The 19,346-nt window shown below is 46.8% G+C and overlaps 1 protein-coding gene across 2 annotated transcripts in view; it reads right to left on the bottom strand.

Annotated features, from left to right (window-relative positions):
• Positions 1-19,346, bottom strand: part of LOC111149215 (serine/threonine kinase 32B) — a 404,797-nt gene that overhangs the window by 85,549 nt on the left and 299,902 nt on the right. The window lies entirely within an intron of this gene.

Raw genomic sequence — 19,346 nt, 5'->3', positions numbered from 1 at the left:
TGTGATTTCTATTGATGAGCACACAACAAACATGATGCTTGGGGACAAATGCCTGACAACATCAGAGTGCCTGTCTCTCCCTCAGCATGAGGCCCAGACAGGGAGCTGGGAAGTAATTAGGATAACAGACGGCTTGTGTTCTCCCTTCTTGTTTTGCACAATTGCAAGTCGACTGTGTGAATATTTTCTTCCTCAATATTCTTTCTATTTTTTTAATTTAATTTTAATTTTTTAATTTAATTTTATTTTTTTCAGTGTTCCAAGATTCATTGTTTATGCACCACACCCAGTGCTCCATGCAATACGTGTCCTCCTTAATACCCACCACCAGGGTCACCCATCCCCCCACCCCCTTCCCTTCCAAAACCCTCAGTTTATTTCTCAGAGTCCACAGTCTCTTATGCTTTCATCTCCTCCTCCGATTTCCCCCAATTCAGTTTTACTTTCCTTCTCCTAATGTCCTCCATGTTATTCCTTATGCTCCACAAGTAAGTGAAACCATATAATAATTGACTTTCTCTGCTTGACTTATTTCACTAAGCATGATCTCCTCCAGTACCGCCCAAGCTGATACAAAAGTTGGGTATTCATCCTATCTGGAGGTGCAATATTCCCTTGTATATGTGGACCATATCTTCTTTATCCATTCATCCATTGAAGGGCATCTTGGCTATTTCCATAGTTTGGCGATTGTAGCCATTGCTTCTATGAACATTGGGGTACAGATGGCCCCTCTTTTCACTACATCTGTATCTTTGGGGTAAATAGCTAGTAGTGCAATTGCTGGGTCATAGGGTAGCTCTATTTTTAATTTCTTAAGGAATCTCCACACTGTTTTCCAAAGTGGCTGTGCCAATTTGCATTGCCACCAACAGTGTAAGAGGGTTCCCCTTTCCCCACATCCTCTCCAGCACTTGTTGTTTACTGTCTCATTAATTTTGGCCATTCTAACCGATGTAAGGTGGTATCTCAATGTGGTTTGGATTTGAATCTCCCTGATGGCTAATGATGATGAACATTTTTCATGTATCTATTAGCCATTTGTATGTCTTCTTTGGCGAAGTGTCTGTTCACACCTTCTGCCCATTTTTTGACTTGATTATCTGTTTTTTGAGTGTTGAGTTTGAGGAGTTCTTTATAGATCTTGGATATCAGCCCTTTGTCTGTAGTGTCATTTGCAAATATCTTCTCCCACTCTGTGGGTTGTCTTTTTGTTTTGCTGGCTGTTTTCTTTGCTGTGCAGAAGCTTTTGATCTTGATGAAGTCCCCAAAGTTCATTTTCCCTTTTGTTTCCTTTGTCTTTGGAGACATGTCTTGAAAGAAGTTGCTGTGGATGATGTCGAAGAGGTTACTGCCTATGTTCTCCTCTAGGATTTTGATAGATTCCTGCCTCACGTTGAGGTCTTTTATCCATTTCATGTTTATCTTTGGTGAGGTGTAAGAGAATGGCCAAGTTTCATTCTTCCATACATAGCTGTCCAATTTTTCCCAGCACCATTTATTGAAGAGACTGTCTTTTCCCACTGGATGTTTTTTCCTGCTTTGTTGAAGATTATTTGCCATAGAGTTGCGGGTCCATATCTGGACTCTCTACTCTGTCCCACCATCTATGTGTCTCATAGAAATTTACAGAGACAATCTGTAGAAACAAGGACTTCACAGGCAACATGATGTCAACAAAAACTAATCTTTCAATAATCACTCTCAATGTGAATGGCCTAAATGCTCCCATAAAATGGTATAAGGTTGCAGACTGGATAAAAAGACAGGACCTGTCCATATGCTGTCTACAAGAGACACATTTGGAACCTCAAGATACATCCAGACTGAAAGTGAAGGGATGAAGAACCATCTTCCATGTCAATGAGCTTCAAAAGAAAGTTGGGGTAGTGATTCTTATATGAGATAAATTAGATTTTAAGCTAAAGACTGTAGTCAGAGATACAGAAGGACACTATATCATTCTTAAAGGGTCTATCCACCAAGAAGATAAAACAATTTAAGTATTTAGGTCCCCAATATGGGAGTAGCCAACTACATAAGCCAACCATTAATCAAAATAAAGAGTCATATTGATATGAATACATTAATTGTAAAAGATCTTAACACACCAATCTCAGTAATAGACAGATCATCCAAGCAGAAAATCAATAAAGAAACAACAGCTGAATGACACATTGGACCAGATGGACCTCATAGATATATGTACAGAACATTCCACCCTAAAACAACAGAATATTCATTCTTCTCGAATGCCCATGGTACTTTCTCCAGAATAGACCACATACTGGGTCACAAATCAGGGCTCAACCAACACCAAAAGACTGAGATTATTCCCTGCGTATTCTCAGACCATAATGCTTTGAAACCGGAACTCAACCACAAGAAAAAGTTTGGAAGGAATTCAAACACTTGGAAGCTAAAGATCCCCTGCTCAAGAATGTTTGGATCAACCAGGAAATCAAAGAAGAACTTAAACAATTAATGGAAACCAATGAGAATGAAGACACATTGGTCCAAAACCTATGGGATACAGCAAAGGCGGTCCTAAGGGAGAAACACATAGCCATCCAAGCCTCACTCAAAAAAATGGAAAAATCCTGAATACACCAGCTCTCTTTACACCTTAAAGAACTGGAAAATCAACAACAAATTAAGCCAACCCCACACACAAGAAGGGAAATAATCAAGATTAGAGCAGAGATCAATGAGATGGAAACTAGAGATACAGTAGAATATATCAATGAAACTAGAATCTGGTTCTTTGAAAGAATCAATAAGATCAATAAACCACTGGCCAAATTAATCCAAAAGAAAAGAGAAAGGACCTAAATTAATAAAATTATGAATGAAAAGGGAGAGATCATGACTAACAACAAGGAAATAGAAACAATCATCAGAAATTATTATCAACAGCTATATGCCAATAAGTTAAGCAACCTAGAAGAAATGGATGCATTTCTGGAAACCAATAAACTTCCAAGCCTGAAACAGGAAGAAACTGACAATATGAATAGACCAATATCTAGTAACGAGATTGAAGCAGTGATTAAAAACCTTCCAAAAAAAAGAGCCCAGGACCTGATGGATTCCCTGGGGAATTCCACCAAACAGTCAAAGAAGAAATAACACCTATTCTTCTGAAGCTGTTTCAAAAAATAGAAACAGAAGGAAAACTTCCAGATTCTTTCTATGAAGCCAGCATTACCCTGATCCCCAAACCAGGCAAAGACCCCATCAAAAAGAATTTCAGACCAAAATCCCTGATGAATATGGATGCCAAGATTCTCAACAAGATCCTAGCTAATAGGATCCAACAGTACATTAAAAATATTATCCACCATGACCACGTGGGATTTATCCCTGGGATGCAAGGTGGTTCAACATTTGCAAACCAATCAATGTCATAGCACGAGTCAATAAGAGAAGAGAGAAGAACCACATGGTCCTCTCAATTGATGCAGAAAAAGCATCTGATAAAATCTTCCTGAATATTCTTAAATTTCTGGTTTCGAGACTTCCACGAGTCCACTCTTTGAGCACCTGGTCTTTCCAGCCCTTAGTCAGTTTTTGTATGGTCTGTGAGCTAGGAAGGGCTTGTATAACTTTAAGGAGCTGTGGAAACAAAATAACACACACACACAAAGGGGGAAAAAAGAATGTACAACAGAGACTGATGTGGCCCTCAGAGCCTGAAATAGTTATTATCTGGTATTTTGGGGTGAAAGTTTGCTGATCCTTTTTTTAGGGAAGGGGCTGGGGAGTTTCTGGAAAGTTCCACTGTACATGGCCATTAGAGCAAAGGGCTTCCAGCTTCAAGTTGTGCTTATTCAGGGTAGGGGTTTGCTTTCTTCATCTCTGCTCCACATGCCTAGCAAGATGCCTGTCACTAGTAGACACTGTCAGAGAAAAATCAGAGTGGGACAGCAGTTCAGGTGTGAGAAGACACTGTACTCCAGACAATTTCCGTAGGGGAAAAATGGGCCTCAATTCTGAATACAACATGGACAAGTGGGAATTTACAGCCCAGGGGAAGGTAGGGGTCATTGATGCAAACTTACTGACTGGAAACATCTGAGGAGGGGGTTTTGGCCAAAGCCACCCCATAGGATTCTTGCTGAAGGTGGCTGGAGCACTGGACATCACCTGGGGGATGAGGACCTGACCAGATACTGAGAGGGGAGGGGGTTTTCGCTAAAGCAACATCACTAGTCCTCACTAAGCCTGGGCAACACAAGGATGAACAGTAAAGCCCAAAAGTTGAGGCCTCATTGCAAAAGAACTAAGAAGAGCCTCGAAAAAGTCTGGTTGAGGAGGGAGAGCTTTTGACATCACACAGGAAACATGAATGAGGGAGGATGAAAGAATGAATGTAAAAAACCCCCAAAACACAAAAATAGCGTTCGAGAAACTCAACTGACATCTTCAGCCCCGATTTACTATGATTAACAGGGAGACACTTTCCAAAGCTCTGTATTAAAACCACAGACCTGTGGTGCTCAAACCCCACTCACTCATTTATCATAAATGTTAAATCTTCTGAGACTAATGACAGCTTGCTTTGAAATAAAAAGTATTTGCTCCTGAGTTTATCAAATAGTAATTCTACCCTCCTCAATGCCCATCCCCCAGTTACCCCATCCTCCCACCCACCTCCCCTCCAGTAACCCTCAGTTTATTCCCTAGAGTTGAGAGTCTTTTATGGTTTGTCTCTCTCTCAGATTTTGTCTTATTTTATTTTAAAGCAATCCCCTAAGGCCTGACATGACCTTGTTTAGGGTGTGGGGAGCAGGGAGGAGGTGGCCGTGGCCTAGGAAGCATGAACCCTAAAATGCTTGCAAGGACCACAGCCAGAAGCCACAGCCTCCTCTGGTGTCCCCTGGGGCTTTGCACCTGCTCCCTTCCCTTCTCCCCTCCCTCCTCTTGCTTCTTGTGGCTCTCCCTGTCCCTTCTCCCTGTCTCCCTTTTTCCATCCCTCTGTCTTCCTCCTCTTCCTTTTCTTTCCACCAACATTTTGCAAATACCCGAGGGCTGGGGGTTGCAGAGGCTCAGGACATCCTCTCTACCCCCTGGAAGCTCAGAATCCATGGGAGAGGGAGCCATATGGGCTGGGTGCCATGTGCTGGAGGGGCACAGACCCTACAGTGTAGGGGCGAGTGTGGCCCCAAGGCCAAGACAAGGCGGAGGGGATCGCTGGAGAACAAACGGCCGTGCACTGGGACAGCAGGGCTCAGGGTGTCAGAGTCAATCCGAGGTGGGGCGCAGACTTACGGAGAGATGACCTGATGGAGTGGGATGAACAGTGTCCCCAGAGAATTCATGTCTACCTGGGACTCGAGAAGGTGACTTTATTTGGAAACAGAGCCTTGCAGACAGAATTAGTTAAGGATTCTTGTGTTTAGGGTGGGTCCTCAACGCTATGGCTTCCATCTTTTTTTTTTTTTTCTTTTCAGCATAAAACAGTATTCATTGTTTTTGCACCATACCCAGTGCTCCATGCAATACGTGCCCTAATACCCACCACCTGGTTCCCCCAGCCTCCCACCCCCCGCCCCTTCAAAACCCTCAGGTTGTTTTTCAGAGTCCATAGTCTCTCATGGTTCACCTCCCCTTCCAATTTCCCTCAACTCCCTTCTCCTCTCCATCTCCCTATGTTCTCCATGTTATTTGTTATGCTCCACAAATAAGTGAAACCATATGATAATTGACTCTCTCTGCTTGACTTATTTCACTCAGCATAATCTCTTCCAGTCCCGTCCATGTTGATACAAAAGTCGGGTATTCATCCTTTCTGATGGAGGCATAATACTCCATAGTGTATATGGACCACATCTTCCTTATCCATTCGTCCGTCGAAGGGCATCTTGGTTCTTTCCACAGTTTGGCGACCGTGGACATTGCTGCTATGAACATTGGGGTACAGATGGCGCTTCTTTTCACTACATCTGTATCTTTGGGGTAAATACCCAGTAGTGCAATTGCAGGGTCACACGGAAGCTCCATTTTTAATTTCTTGAAGAATCTCCACACTGTTCTCCAAAGTGGCTGCACCAACTTGCACTCCCACCAACAGTGTAAGAGGGTTCCCCTTTCTCCACATCCTTTCCAACACACGTCGTTTCCTGTCTTGCCAATTTTGGCCATTCTAACTGGTGTAAGGTGGTATCTCAATGTGGTTTTAATTTGAATCTCCCTGATGGCTAATGATGATGAACATTTTTTCATGTGTCTGGAGAATCAACAACATATTAAACCAACTCCACACATAAGAAGGGAAATAATCAAGATTAGAGCAGAGATCAATGAGGTAGAAACTAGAGATACAGTAGAAGGTATCAATGAAACTAGAAGCTGGTTTTTTGAAAGAATCAATAAGATCGATAAACCATTGGCCACACTAATCCAAAAGAAAAGAGAGAAAGCTCAAATTAATAAAATTATGAATGAAAAGGGAGAGATCACAACTAACACCAAGGAAGTAGAAACAATCATCAGAAGTTATTATCAACAGTTATATGCCAATAAGTTAAGCAACCTAGATGAAATGGATGCATTCCTGGAAAACTACAAACTCACAAAATTGAACCAGGAAGAAATTGACAACCTGAATAGACCGATATCTAGTAACAAGATTGAAGCAGTAATCAAAAACCTCCCAAAAACCAAGAGCCCAGGACCTGACGGATTCCCCGGGGAATTCTACCAAACTTTCAAAGAAGAAATAACACCTATTTTCCTGAAGCTATTTCAAAAAATTGAAGCAGAAGGAAAACTTCCAGACTTTTTTTTATGAAGCCAGCATTACCCTGATCCCAAACCAGGCAAAGACCACACCAAAAAGGAGAATTTCAGACCAATATCACTGATGAATATGGATGCTAAGATTCTCAACAAGATCCTAGCAAACAGGATCCAACAGCACATTAAAAAGATTATCCATCGTGACCAGGTGGGATTCATCCCTGGGTTACAAGGATGGTTCAACATTCACAAATCAATTAATGTGATAGAACAAATCAATAAGAGAAGAGAGAAGAAACACATGGTCCTCTCAATTGATGCAGAAAAAGCATTTGACAAAATCCAGCATCCATTCCTGATTAAAACGCTTCAAAGTATAGGGATAGAGGGAACATTCCTGAACTTCATAAAATCTATCTATGAAAGACCCACAGCAAATATCATCCTCAATGGGAAAAAGCTCGCAGCCTTCCCGTTGAGATCAGGAACACGACAAGGATGCCCACTCTCACCACTCTTGTTCAACATGGTATTAGAAGTCCTAGCAACAGCAATCAGACAACAAAGAGAAATAAAAGGTATCCAAATTGGCAAGGAAGAAGTCAAACTCTCTCTCTTCGCAGATGACATGATGCTTTATATGGAAAACCCAAAAGACTCCACCCCCAAACTACTAGAACTCATACAGCAATTCAGTAACGTGGCAGGATACAAAGTCAATGTACAGAAATCAGTGGCTTTCTTATACACTAACAATGAAAATACAGAAAGGGAAATTAGAGAATTGATTCCATTTACTATAGCACCAAGAACCATAAGATACCTGGGAATAAACCTAACCAAAGAGGTGAAGGATCTGTACTCGAGGAATTACAGAACACTCATGAAAGAAATTGAAAAGACACAAAAAGATGGAAGACCATTCCATGTTCTTGGATCGGAAGAATAAACATTGTTAAAATGTCTATACTGCTTAGAGCAATCTATATTTTTAATGCCATTCCGATCAAAATTCCACCGGTATTTTTCAAAGAGCTGGAGCAAATAATCCAGAAACTTGTATGGAACCAGAAGAGACCCCGAATCGCTAAGGAAATGTTGAAAAACAAAAATAAAACTGGGGGCATCACGTTACCTGATTTCAAGCTTTACTACAAAGCTGTGATCACCAAGACAGCATGGTACTGGCATAAAAACAGACACATAGACCAGTGGAACAGAGTAGAGAGCCCAGATATGGACCCTCAACTCTATGGTCAAATAATCTTTGACAAAACAGGAAAAAATATACAGGGGAAAAAAGACGATCTCTTCAATAAATGGTGCTGGGAAAACTGGACAGCTATATGTAGAAGAATGAAACTCGACCATTCTCTTACACTGTACACAAAGATAAACTCAAAATGGATAAAAGACCTTAACGTGAGTCAGGAATGCATCAGAATCCTAGAGGAGAACATAGGCAGTAACCTCTTCGATATCAGCCACAGCAACTTCTTTCAAGATATGTCTCCAAAGGCAAAGGAAACAAAAGTGAAGATGAACTTTTGGGACTTCATCAAGATCTAAAGCTTCTTCACAGCAAAGGAAACAGTCAACAAAACAAAGAGGCAACCCATGGAATGGGAGAAGATATTTGCAAATGAGTACATGGCTTCCATCTTTATAGGAGAAAGGAGAGGGAGAGTTGGACACACAGACATGAAGGACAGAAGAAGAGTTCCTGAAGACAGAGGCAGTGATAGAAGAGCTGTGGCTGGAAGTCCAGGAGGGCCACGAGGCACCAGGAGCTGGGAGAAGCAGGAAGGGATTCTTCCTGGAAGTTTTGGAAAAGCATGGCCTGGCTGACACCTCAATTTCAATCTTTGGGCCAGAAGTGAGAGAATAAATCTGTCATTTTACACCCGGATTTTGTGGTGATTTGCTGTAACAGTCACAGGAATCAAACACAGCCAGCCATGAGAAGGGGAGCCAATGGAGGAGGCTGGCCCATCTCAAGACGGCAGCCAGGGTCCCCCACAGACCACAGCATGACCTTGGACAGGTCCACCACTCATGGAGCCTACGGTCACATCTGAAAAGCCCCGTCCACCATATCGCATATCATGAGGACCAAACAGCTCAGTTGTGAGCAGCTCGGTAAACCAGACACAGCGGCTCCAAGGAGAGAGGCTGTCCATCCAGGTGAGTCCTACTCAGGAACAGGCTGCCAGGGCTTCCAACCCTGCTCTCCGTGGCTACCAGGGTGACCCCCTGCCCCAGCCTCCTTCCTGGTGTGGGTTAAATCTGATGCCTGCATGCACTCCTTTGGTATCGACTCTTAGCATGGAGGTGAACGAACGGTTCCCCAGCATTTATGGGGTGTCTCATCTGTGGTCACTGGGGACACACCAGTAAACAAGACAGACACAGCTGAATGAGGCTTGAGCTCCAGGAGGGGAGACAGGCCAGGGTGCATGTGAATAAAAATGACACATCCCAGGTTGGGACAAGGGCTTTGAAGATCTAGGAAAAAAATCTAAAGAGGTCCTGTTTTTGGGAGGAGGTCAGAGAAGGACTTTCCGAAGATGTGACATCGGGTTGACACCTGGATGGGTCATTTGACCTGTGATGCGCTTCCAACCAAGGGAATGTGACAAAGCTGACAGATGTGTCTGCCCCTCCCCCGCAAGATGACATCATATCAGACTTGGTCTCTGCAGGCCAGAGTGAGGGATCCTTCCTTGTGGCTTTGAAGATGGGCACTGTCATGTGCGAGCAGGACACACAGTGGGAGCTGCAGGTGCCTCTAGCCGCTGAGAGCCAGCGAGAAGATGGGCAGCTTGGTCCTGTAGCCACAAGGGCCTGCCATCTGCCCACAGCCATGGGAGCTTGGGAGAGGTCCAGAAACGAGTGCAGTGCCTCGACCACAGCTTTGGGGCTGAGCAGAGGAGCCAGTGAAGCTGGGCCCAGACCCCAGCGCATGGAAGCTGAGAGAGTCAACGAGAGCTGGTGTAAGCTGCTATATTTGGGGCTGTTTGTTATGCAGCGACAGAATAGAGCTGCACTAGCTGTATGATCTCGGGCAGTTTGAGCCCCGTTCCCTCATCTGGAAAATGGAAACAGCCCGTCTCTGACTCTTGCAGGGTAAAGATAACGAGAGACTGCCAACAGCCAGCCTGGCCCGGCCCCCAAGCCAAAGGAGTGCAGAAAAAGATGGGTCACCATCACTGCTGTTTTCATGGACCTGGGGAGCACTTGGGAAACGTGCTTTTGGGAATGGGAGTTAGATCTCTTTGGGGGCACTTGGGAGGCTCAGTTGGCGAAGTGTCCGACTCTTGATTTCAGCTCAGGTCATGATCTCCAGTGTCCTGAGATAACATTGGGCTCTGTGTTCAGTGGGGAATTTGTTTCTCTCTCTCTTAAATAAATAAATACATTAAAAAAAAATCTCTTTCATGGGAGACTCACCAGGCAGACTCCAGCAAAGGTACACAGACAAACCAGCCAGAGAGGCTAAGTCACTTGGGATTTAATAAGAACAGCATTTTAGTTAGGTGCAGAGCATCTTATCAGAGCCGCAGGTCGCGGGTTTCAGGGCCATTCCCTCCAGCTCTATTTTTCTCATTGATGGTATCTCAGCACTGGTGCGTCATCTCCATCCAAATGGGCGTGTGCATTCGGAAGGCGCGTTAGGAGCTCTGCGTGGATGGAAGGCTGTGACGACGTTTTCTGAGGACAGGCTCATAATTTCAGAGCTGGGCAAACTGGCACTTTGATGGAAAGTATGCAGGCGAGGCTATAAAACTCAGTTCTTGCTCTTGAATTATTCTCCAGCCCCCAAATAAAACAAACCATAAAATGTCAGCTGGACTATTAAAAACAAAAACAAAAACAAAAACAAAAAAACAGCACAGGAGTGGCTCTGATCCCCAGGGCGAGGGAGGGCGGTGAGGACATTTCTGCAGGAGCCTCGGAGCATCCTCAGTCAGCAATCGTGCGCAGCAATGAAGACAAAAACTGGAGAAAAGCCACAATTGTGAAATGAAATCTGTGGCTATTTTACCAAGGGGACAGCGTGGGTGGGGAGTGGGTGGAGAAATGCATGGCTGGCATGCAGGGAGGTAGCAGGTGGAGGTGGGAAAAGGTGCATCCCCGGACCGCCTCCCGCCTCTTGCTTGCTCGGGCCCTACTCGCGCAATCCACAGTCGGGTCTGCTGGGTTCCGCACTCCTAGCTGGAGGGTATGCACTGCATACAGTTAAGGCAAGGATTGTCTGGCACCGGTGGTGTTTATTCTGCATGTTGTTAAAGCACCTGTTGTATGTCCTGTTCCAGGAATTTACCTTTATCATGTTTTATTTTCGTTTTTTTTTTTTTTTTCTTTTGAGTGCGAGAGAGAGTGAGAGAGAGCAAGGGGCAGGGGCGGAGGGAGAGGGAGAAGCAGACTCCCCACTCATTGCTCAGCTCCAGCTGGGCGCAGCATTGATGCCAGGACCCTGAGATCATGAGGCAAGTGGAAGGCAGATGCTTAACCAACTGAGCCACCCAGGCGTCCTGGTGTATTTTAATACACAAATTCAATGAGCCAGTTGTCTGATCCAGAAACTTCTGTTGTCCGCTGCTGTTCAATAAGGAACAGCCTGAGGGCATTAGCGCAGCTCTGGGCAGAGGGAAGACAGGCTTGCCGGAGCGGTGGGAAGAGGCTGTGATGAAGAGAGGTGAGTTTAGAGAGGTGGGTTGAGGCCAGTTGTGAGGAGCATTATTTGATGGAGAAGGCAACTTCAGGTGATCAGACCTCAGAGGGAATTCCTAGGTTTTCCTTCTGGTCTGGTTGAACACCAGGGACCCTGCTTGATTTCGGTGAGGATTTAGGGGAGCGATCAGCATGGGGCCAGGCCCACGGAAGCCATGCTCACTGCTAACAGAGGGAGAGGCATACACGTCCGTGTGAGCTGGGCTAACACGAGGAGCCCCAGGGAAAGGTGCGGAGATGTTTGTGGGGCTGTGTAGGGACTGGGGGGAGTCACCTTTGCTGCTGACCTCTGTCTTAGCCAGCTTGAGCAGGGCCTTGCACTCATCTACCAGCAAGCAGACGTGGGACAGGAAGCCAATGACCATGGTTCTCCTATTTTGGATCTCACCATACTGGCATGGACTGTTCTAGATACTGGGAAACGACAATGAAAGTGTTCATCGTGGCTACTCAAATCTTACTTCTTTCTCTCCTCTCTCTCCTGCTTCCTGCGGAAGGCAGGGACCATGGACAAACCCCAGACCCCTACATGATGCACTCATGTTAACAGTAGTACGGGTCATATTAACAGACAACCTGTACTGAGCACTCACCGTGAGCCAGGGGCAATTTATTGTACATTATGTGGATATTACACAGAATGTGGCTGCTCAGCACCAGGTACGAACACAGACCTTCCTACGTCACCTCCCTTAGTTCTGACACTGCTCCCGTCTTACTGATGAACAAAGAACAATTACAGGGGGTCAGAGTTCAGGTCTTGGCAGACAAGACCCAATTCGCATGGCGCCCAGTTTCTAGATCAATATTCTCTGCCTGGGAGGAAAAAAAAAATCTCAAGAAGAAAATGCATGAGTTCCTGGAATCTAAAGTAGGCAGTCATAGCTAGAGGAGTGTGCGCCTATAAGTACCCAGTTCGATAAATACGATTACATAATTTGTATTTCAGGATACGTTTCTTTATTACAACACCCCCACACAAGGTTGTATTTCTTTTTAATATGACCCAAACGGCTTTACAAAACATAAATCTGACTCTGTCCTTTCTTACATAAATCCCCTTAATGGCCCTCTGATACCTACAGAGCCTCTAGCCAGTTCTAACATCGTCTCAGAAATAAAAAGGGAATGCTGGATGTGGTTGTCAACTTGTAAATCCATCAGCTGGAGGCATTAAACAGCCAAGGACCCACTCATCCTTGTACAACAACAGGGGAAGAGGAGACATTCCCCCATAGAAAAGTCGTAAGGGTGCCACGCAGAGTGGGGCATGGTGCTCACAGGCCCAGGACCATCCACAGACGCGTGTTTAGAAAGCCCAGCCAAGCCTTGGCGCTCAGTGGCATGCCCTCCCCACTACCACCGGCCCCCCAAGCTGTAGGTTTTAGGACACGGTTCAACAGCAACCTCTTGGAGTAGGAGTGGCTCACACAGTGTCCCCCAAATTTGTGTCTACTGAGTACCTGTGGACCGATGTCATTTAGAAATAGTGTTTTTGCAGGGGTAATTAAGAGGAAGTTGTACTGGTTTAGGTCAGCCCTCAAACCAACAACTGGTGTCCCTATAAGGAGAAGAAAAGGCACAGAGGCAAACAGAGAAGGTTCTGTGAAGACAGGCAAAGCCTGGGGTCGGGCAGCCACAAGCCAAGGTCGCCTGGCGCCGCCAGGCACCGGGAAAGAGGTGTGGGATGGGTTCTCCCTCAGAGCCCCAAGGGGAGACAAGCGTGTCAATGTCTTTGTTTTGGACTTCTGAACTGCAGGAGAATAAATTCATATTGTCTCAGGCCACCCAGTTTGCGGGACGTAGCATCTCCTTGGCTCATGGCCCCTCCCTGCGTCCCCGTGTCCCAGCCTGCTGCCACAGTCCAGTGTGACTCTGGCCCTCCCCCCGAGGTTTCCAGGCACTAGCCTGTGCTGCTTTATTCATCCTCATGAACCTGCATTCGCTTCCTGGGGCTGCTGTAACGAGTTACTGCAAACCTCGTGACCTAAAACAAAACAGATTTTTTTCTCGTATAGTTTTTTTTTTTTTTAAAGATTTTATTTATTTATTTGACAGAGAGATCACAAGTAGGCAGAGAGGCAGGCAGAGAGAGAGGAGGAAGCAGGCTTCCTGCTGAGCAGAGAGCCTGATGTGGGGCTCGATCCCAGGACTCTGAGATCATGACCTGAGCCAAAGGCAGCGGTTTAACCCACTGAGCCACCCAGGCGCCCCTCTTGTATAGTTCTAAAGTCAGAACTCCAAAATGAGTCTTTGGAGCTTCAAATCAAGTGTCAACAAGGTGTGTTCCTTCTGGAAGCTCTAGGGTTGGGAATCTGTTTCCCTGCCTTTCGGCTTCTAGAGGCACCCACGCTCCTCTACCAGTGGTCCTGCCTCGGCTCCCCTCAGTCTCTTGGTTCTGTCTGCACATCTCCTACTCCGAACTCCAACCCTCTTGCCTCCTTCTTATAAGGACACTTGTGGTCACACTGGACCCACCCAGATGATCTGCGATAATTTTCCCATCTCATGATCTTTAGCTTAATCATGCATGCAAGTCCCTTTTGCTGTATAAAAATATCCATTCACAGGGTTTGGGGGATTAGGACGTGGCATTGTTGCGGGGCCATGATCTAGTCTGTATCATGTCCCCCTGCAAATTCATGCATTGGGGTCCTCACCCCCCAGGAATCAGAAGGTGACTGTATTTGGAGATGGGGTCTATAAAGAAGTAATCAAGGTAAAAGGAGGCCATCAGGGTGGGCCCTCATCCAGCTTAACTGGAGTCTTTATAAGAAGGAGAGATTAAGACACAGAGAGGCACAGCGGAACGACCCTATGAGGACACAGGGAGAAGACGACCGTCCACATGCCACTGAGAGAGGCCTCAGAAGAACCCAGCCTTCTGAAACCTTGACCTCAAATTCCAGCCTCCAGGATTGTGAGGAAGTAACTTTATCTTTTTAAAGCCACCCAGTCTGTGGTATTTTGCAATGGCATCCCCCCAGAGCTCAATAGGTAAGCAATATTATTATCCCTGTCATTGGTCAGTAAAACCGAGGCTGAGTGCAATGAGGTCACAGAGTAGCCCATGGTAGAGGCAGGACATATTGGCTAGAGACCCACGTCTTGGTCTAAAAGCATGAAAGCATTCTGCAAATGTACACACAGCCTAGGAAGGTAGTTCTGCCTTGCATCTAGCTAAGCCCCATGCTGTGCCTCCAGCCAAGTCCTTTTCCTCTCTCTCTATTATTTGGAAGAGAGAGAGCAGCTGGTTAAGCCATGCTTGGGGATGGTTCATTTTCCTTTAATCCTGCAAAGAACAAACATCAGCATGGTTGACATTGATTAATCCAGTTCAAGGGCTCTGTCTCTCCACCGGTCGGGGTGTAAGGCAATTGCATTCAGTTAATTATTCCCAAGTATATTTCATGGAGACTGAAGCTTTCAGGATTCACAAACATGTTCAAGGATACACTGGGTTCAATTAATTCACTCATGGACGGGTGAGCCTGACGACATACCCAACACATAGTCTGAGATGCAGTGTGGGGGTCACCAGTCAGGTCATGAGGGGTCCATGAAGCCCTTGGAGACCCACCCAACTCAGCATTACCACTTCTAGTTGCTCCTAGAAGCCTGAACTGCCGTTATGTGTCCGTGAGTCAGCCTTCTCACCAGACTGCAAACTCAAGGTAAGAGTCTTCCATGGCGTCTGGAGAACAAGAAGAGTGTGTGGAAGGACAGGATGCTTGCACAGACATCCTGGGATGTTGCATAAAACTCTGAGCCCTTCCCACATGGACGCTGGTTTAAATCCTTACTCTACAACTACTGGAGTCTCAGTTTTCCCTATCTGTAAAATGGGGAGAAAATGAAATAATGTACATAAAGAACTGGCTCAGTTCCTAGCATACAGTAGGTGCTCAATAAATGGTGATTATTTCTCCCAGCCCGACCCACTCCTACTTAAGAGGAGTTTAGAGGAAACGGGATGTGATAGACAGGAAGACAGAAGAACTGGGCGATGTGATTAGGACCACCTCTGCCATATGCACAGTTTTACAGTTCACAAAACCCCTTCCCACCTGCAATTCCTGTAATCCCCCTGACAGCCCTGAGAACCAGCTTCATCTTCCTTTCACGAGCAAGGGAACAGAAGCCTAGAGCAGCAAAGTGACTCCTGCCTAGTTACAATGAAAGAGTAGCAGGGGGATTTGAACCCAGCTCCTCTGATTCCCATCTTAAGCTCTTTCTCTTAAGAGCTGTTCAGGGTGGGGTGGAGATGTTGGGGTAGAGCCACTTGGCCAACCTGGGCAGGCATCTCCTCCATCACAGTCTTCATGTCTGTGTGCCTGGAGTGCTCCCCAGTCTCCGCCTGGTCTTGCTCACTGTCACTCCCATATAGAAGGCCTCCTTGGACCAGGTTCCAGTCTAGCATCATCTCATTCCTTCATGTCACTGTCACAGTGGTGACCACGGTCAGCATCCGTGTGTGTGATGATCTGATTGAGGCCTTTGTCTCCCAGTGGGCTCTGAATCCCATCAAAGCAAGACCCATACCTAGATTCACAGCCCTGGCACAGTACTAAGCACATGTTAGGTGTTCAACCACTATTGATTGTTACTAAATCTATAAACTCGTCAGGAGGCACTGGATGAATATCAGTCAGAACTCTAATATTTGAGTGCAGGGGTTCCTAGGGGGCCCAGGGGCATAGGCCCAGTGAGGGTCAGATCCCAGCCTGGGGCTCAGGGCCCTGGTCCAGGCAGGGATCCTCCAGGACTCAGCTTTCCCAAAGACCACAGCCTCACTCTCATTTTATTTCACTCACTTCGGGCAGCTTATAAATCATCACGATGATTTTGTTTTGTGTTCTCCTCCCGGATTCATTAATCCTGCTGGGTTCTGAGTGGCTGGGCCTGAGTGGTGCTGTGCTCCCCCACGGCACCCAATTCTTTCCTTTTCTGTTACAATGTTTAGACTATGGGCCTTACGTTCATAATCCCAGAATTCCTTTCTGAGGCAAGCGCTGGGGAGAGTTCATGACCGTATCAGGCCCTAATCGTACATCCGTAGGGTTGCTACTGGAATACAGCAGCACGGGGGCAGGGGGAGGCCTGGCCACCACAAGGAATGGTCCCATTGTCTTCCAGACGAAGACACTAACATTCAGAAGAGCAAGTAACTTCCTGGGGCAACCCTGTAAATGGGCACCAGGACTGGGATTTGAACTTTGCTTCCCCTACTATCATAAACTCAATAGCATGGATTTTATCTGAGTCACTGATAAAGACAAAGGTATTTTAGAGCTAAAACAGACCTAAGACATAATTGTGTTTACTACAAATAACTGAGAGGTGCAACCACTTGCATTAAATCACAAATATATGCCTTTCAACGGGACTCAGGTCAGGGTTGATCCATCTCCACGGCCAGTGCTCTCTGTGCTGCTGAGAACTTGCTTCTCCTGTGTCCACTGCTCTTCCTATTAACTCATCCCTCCAGACCAGTTCACCACCACGCAGTGGGCAGGACTTTGGGCTCACACTGACGTGAGATCTTTTGGGCATTCAAGGCACATTTACTGACACCTCCTCTGCCGGCAATGGTCCAGGTGCTGTGGGTACGGCAGTGAACAAAACAGGATATCCGGAGTCGATAAACAAGGTTTACATTCTAGCAGGAAGGAGGTACACAGGCAGAGACAGACATGCACTCCATGCCCTGGGGGAAGATCACAGGAGAGCTGTGGAGATGATGCTTGAGAGAGATGGTTGGGAGGGGGTCCCTGGAGAATGCCGCCGACAAAGCATTTGAGGGTGGGGGGCTGGGGACCAGAAGCTTTTTTCTTTACTTTAAGTGTGACAAAAAGACCTGGGGATCCTTGAGAATGACTGCACCTCACCAATTGTCTCCACAATGGCCCTGGGCTCAGGGTCATTATTTTCAGATTCCAGTTGAAGAATCTTGAACCTAATAATGTTTTGTAACTTGTCCAGAACATGGCTGGCCTCTGGAAAAGTCCCCCTTCCCTGACAGAATCAGTCCATCTGTAGGAGTGGAGAGGGAGCCCCAGAACCCCAAGAAAAATGCCATCCTTACACTCTTAGCACTGACAGCTCATCATGGTGTCCTGCCTTGGGACCACAGGGTCTAATCTACTGGCCCTCTCTTCCTTTTATGTTGGGCACAAGATCCCAGCCACACCTTATCCCCTGGAGTGTGATCCCTACTGGCAACACATCCCCAACCCTCACCTCTTCCCTCACCTGCCCTGCTCTCAGTCCCTCCACAATCCCTTCTGGAACTCATAGCTCAGCTCCTGCTTTGAACATTTCCCTCACCGCTTGCTGTAACCCCATGGGCTAACTGCAAAGGACACTATACCACCCCAACTATCTCTAGTGGGCGCTGTCCCATCACCCCTTGGAGCTCTAGCCCAGAGGAGGGCAGATGTCCCCTTTTTCCTCATTGCCCTTGTCCTGCCTTTCCCCTCCACCACCTTTGAAGATGGGACCATCGGATTACACTGTCATCTCCCTTCCTTGCTTTAGGCCCCTACAGACACCTGGGAGGGTCACACCAAGACAACAGGACTTAGTCCCTGGTTCCCTGCCTCCTTGCAGCACATCCCATGTGTGAGTCTTGGTGATACAATAGCCATGTGGCTGGGCACCCCGCCTCTCCAGTCCCTGACTTCCTCTCTTGGGAAGATCTCAGTGCTCACTCTGCCTCTACCACTCACCCCACAGTCACACCCCAGGCCTTATCGCCTGACCTCTCAGGCACTGCACTCCACGGCCACCTTCCAGCAGCACACCCGTCCCCTGTTCCTGCCTCCTACAGCTCTTGCGCCTGACACCTCCACAACCCAATGGCCCCACTGCCTCCTCGCTGTCCACCTGCCAGGTTCAGTGTCCCTAGCTCTCACCGCCCAAAGTCCACTGTCCTCAACAGCATTGCCCCCTGCCTCCAGCCCTCAGCTCCTGACCCCAATGCGTCAGGACAAATCCCAACTCTGGTTACATTCTGCTCTCTGACGGCACACTCTTGCACCACCCAGCTGAACACAGCTGCAGAAGTGTACAACAAGGAGCTGAGTTTGGCTTTGAATCCTCTTCGTGCGGCTGCCTGTCTCCTGACGACATCCTCCCCATCTGGTCCCTTTCGTTCTTTGGGGACCATATTATATGGTCTATCTTCAAACCCCAACACTCCCTGCACTGCAGCCACCACTTACTCCACTGTTTCTCATACCCACTGTCAACATGAGTGCATCTCATGGCTCTGGAAACCCCAGTGTCCCCAGCCCTCCCCATGCTTCTCATCATGACAGCAAGAGGGAATGCTCTCGGCTCACAAGTCCTCTCTGGACTCCCCAACCTCCTGTTGCTCCTCTCCCCTCCCTTTGCTCCCTGTGCGTGGCCAGGCGGCCAGGTCCCAGTGGACCTTGGTCTTGCTGTGGGCCATAGCTTTGTGATTCCCCCCTCACTCTGCAGACCCCCAGATCCCCCTACTGCTCACCCTCTTTATTCCTCTCCATTTAGCCACCACTCGACATTTTTCTTTCCATGTGGCTCTTGGTTTGTCTTTCTTGATTCACATGTAAACCCCAGGATAACAGGGTCGTTTTACCCCATGCTGGTATGTCACCAGCACCTAGCACAGCCTCTGCCGCACAAACCCACTTGGTTAATAGCTGTTTGGGTAGTTGAGTGGATGAACTACCACTCCCGATGGCCCGCCTCTGCGGATGCCTCTTCATTGTCTCTTAGGGTCAGTCCTCAGTCTCACAACTTTGGGAACCAGGATCCTTAGGACACAGCATCCCACCCCCACTCCAGACCAGTCAGAGCCTCAGCCTCTGAGGATGAGGCCTGGGAACATG

This window comes from Enhydra lutris, unplaced genomic scaffold (assembly GCF_002288905.1).
Source record: "Enhydra lutris kenyoni isolate GAN:26980312 unplaced genomic scaffold, ASM228890v2 scaffoldscaffold21, whole genome shotgun sequence".
Taxonomy (NCBI): domain Eukaryota; kingdom Metazoa; phylum Chordata; class Mammalia; order Carnivora; family Mustelidae; genus Enhydra; species Enhydra lutris.
Note: the sequence above shows the minus strand (reverse complement) of the source record. Positions and strands in the feature narration are given on the sequence as shown.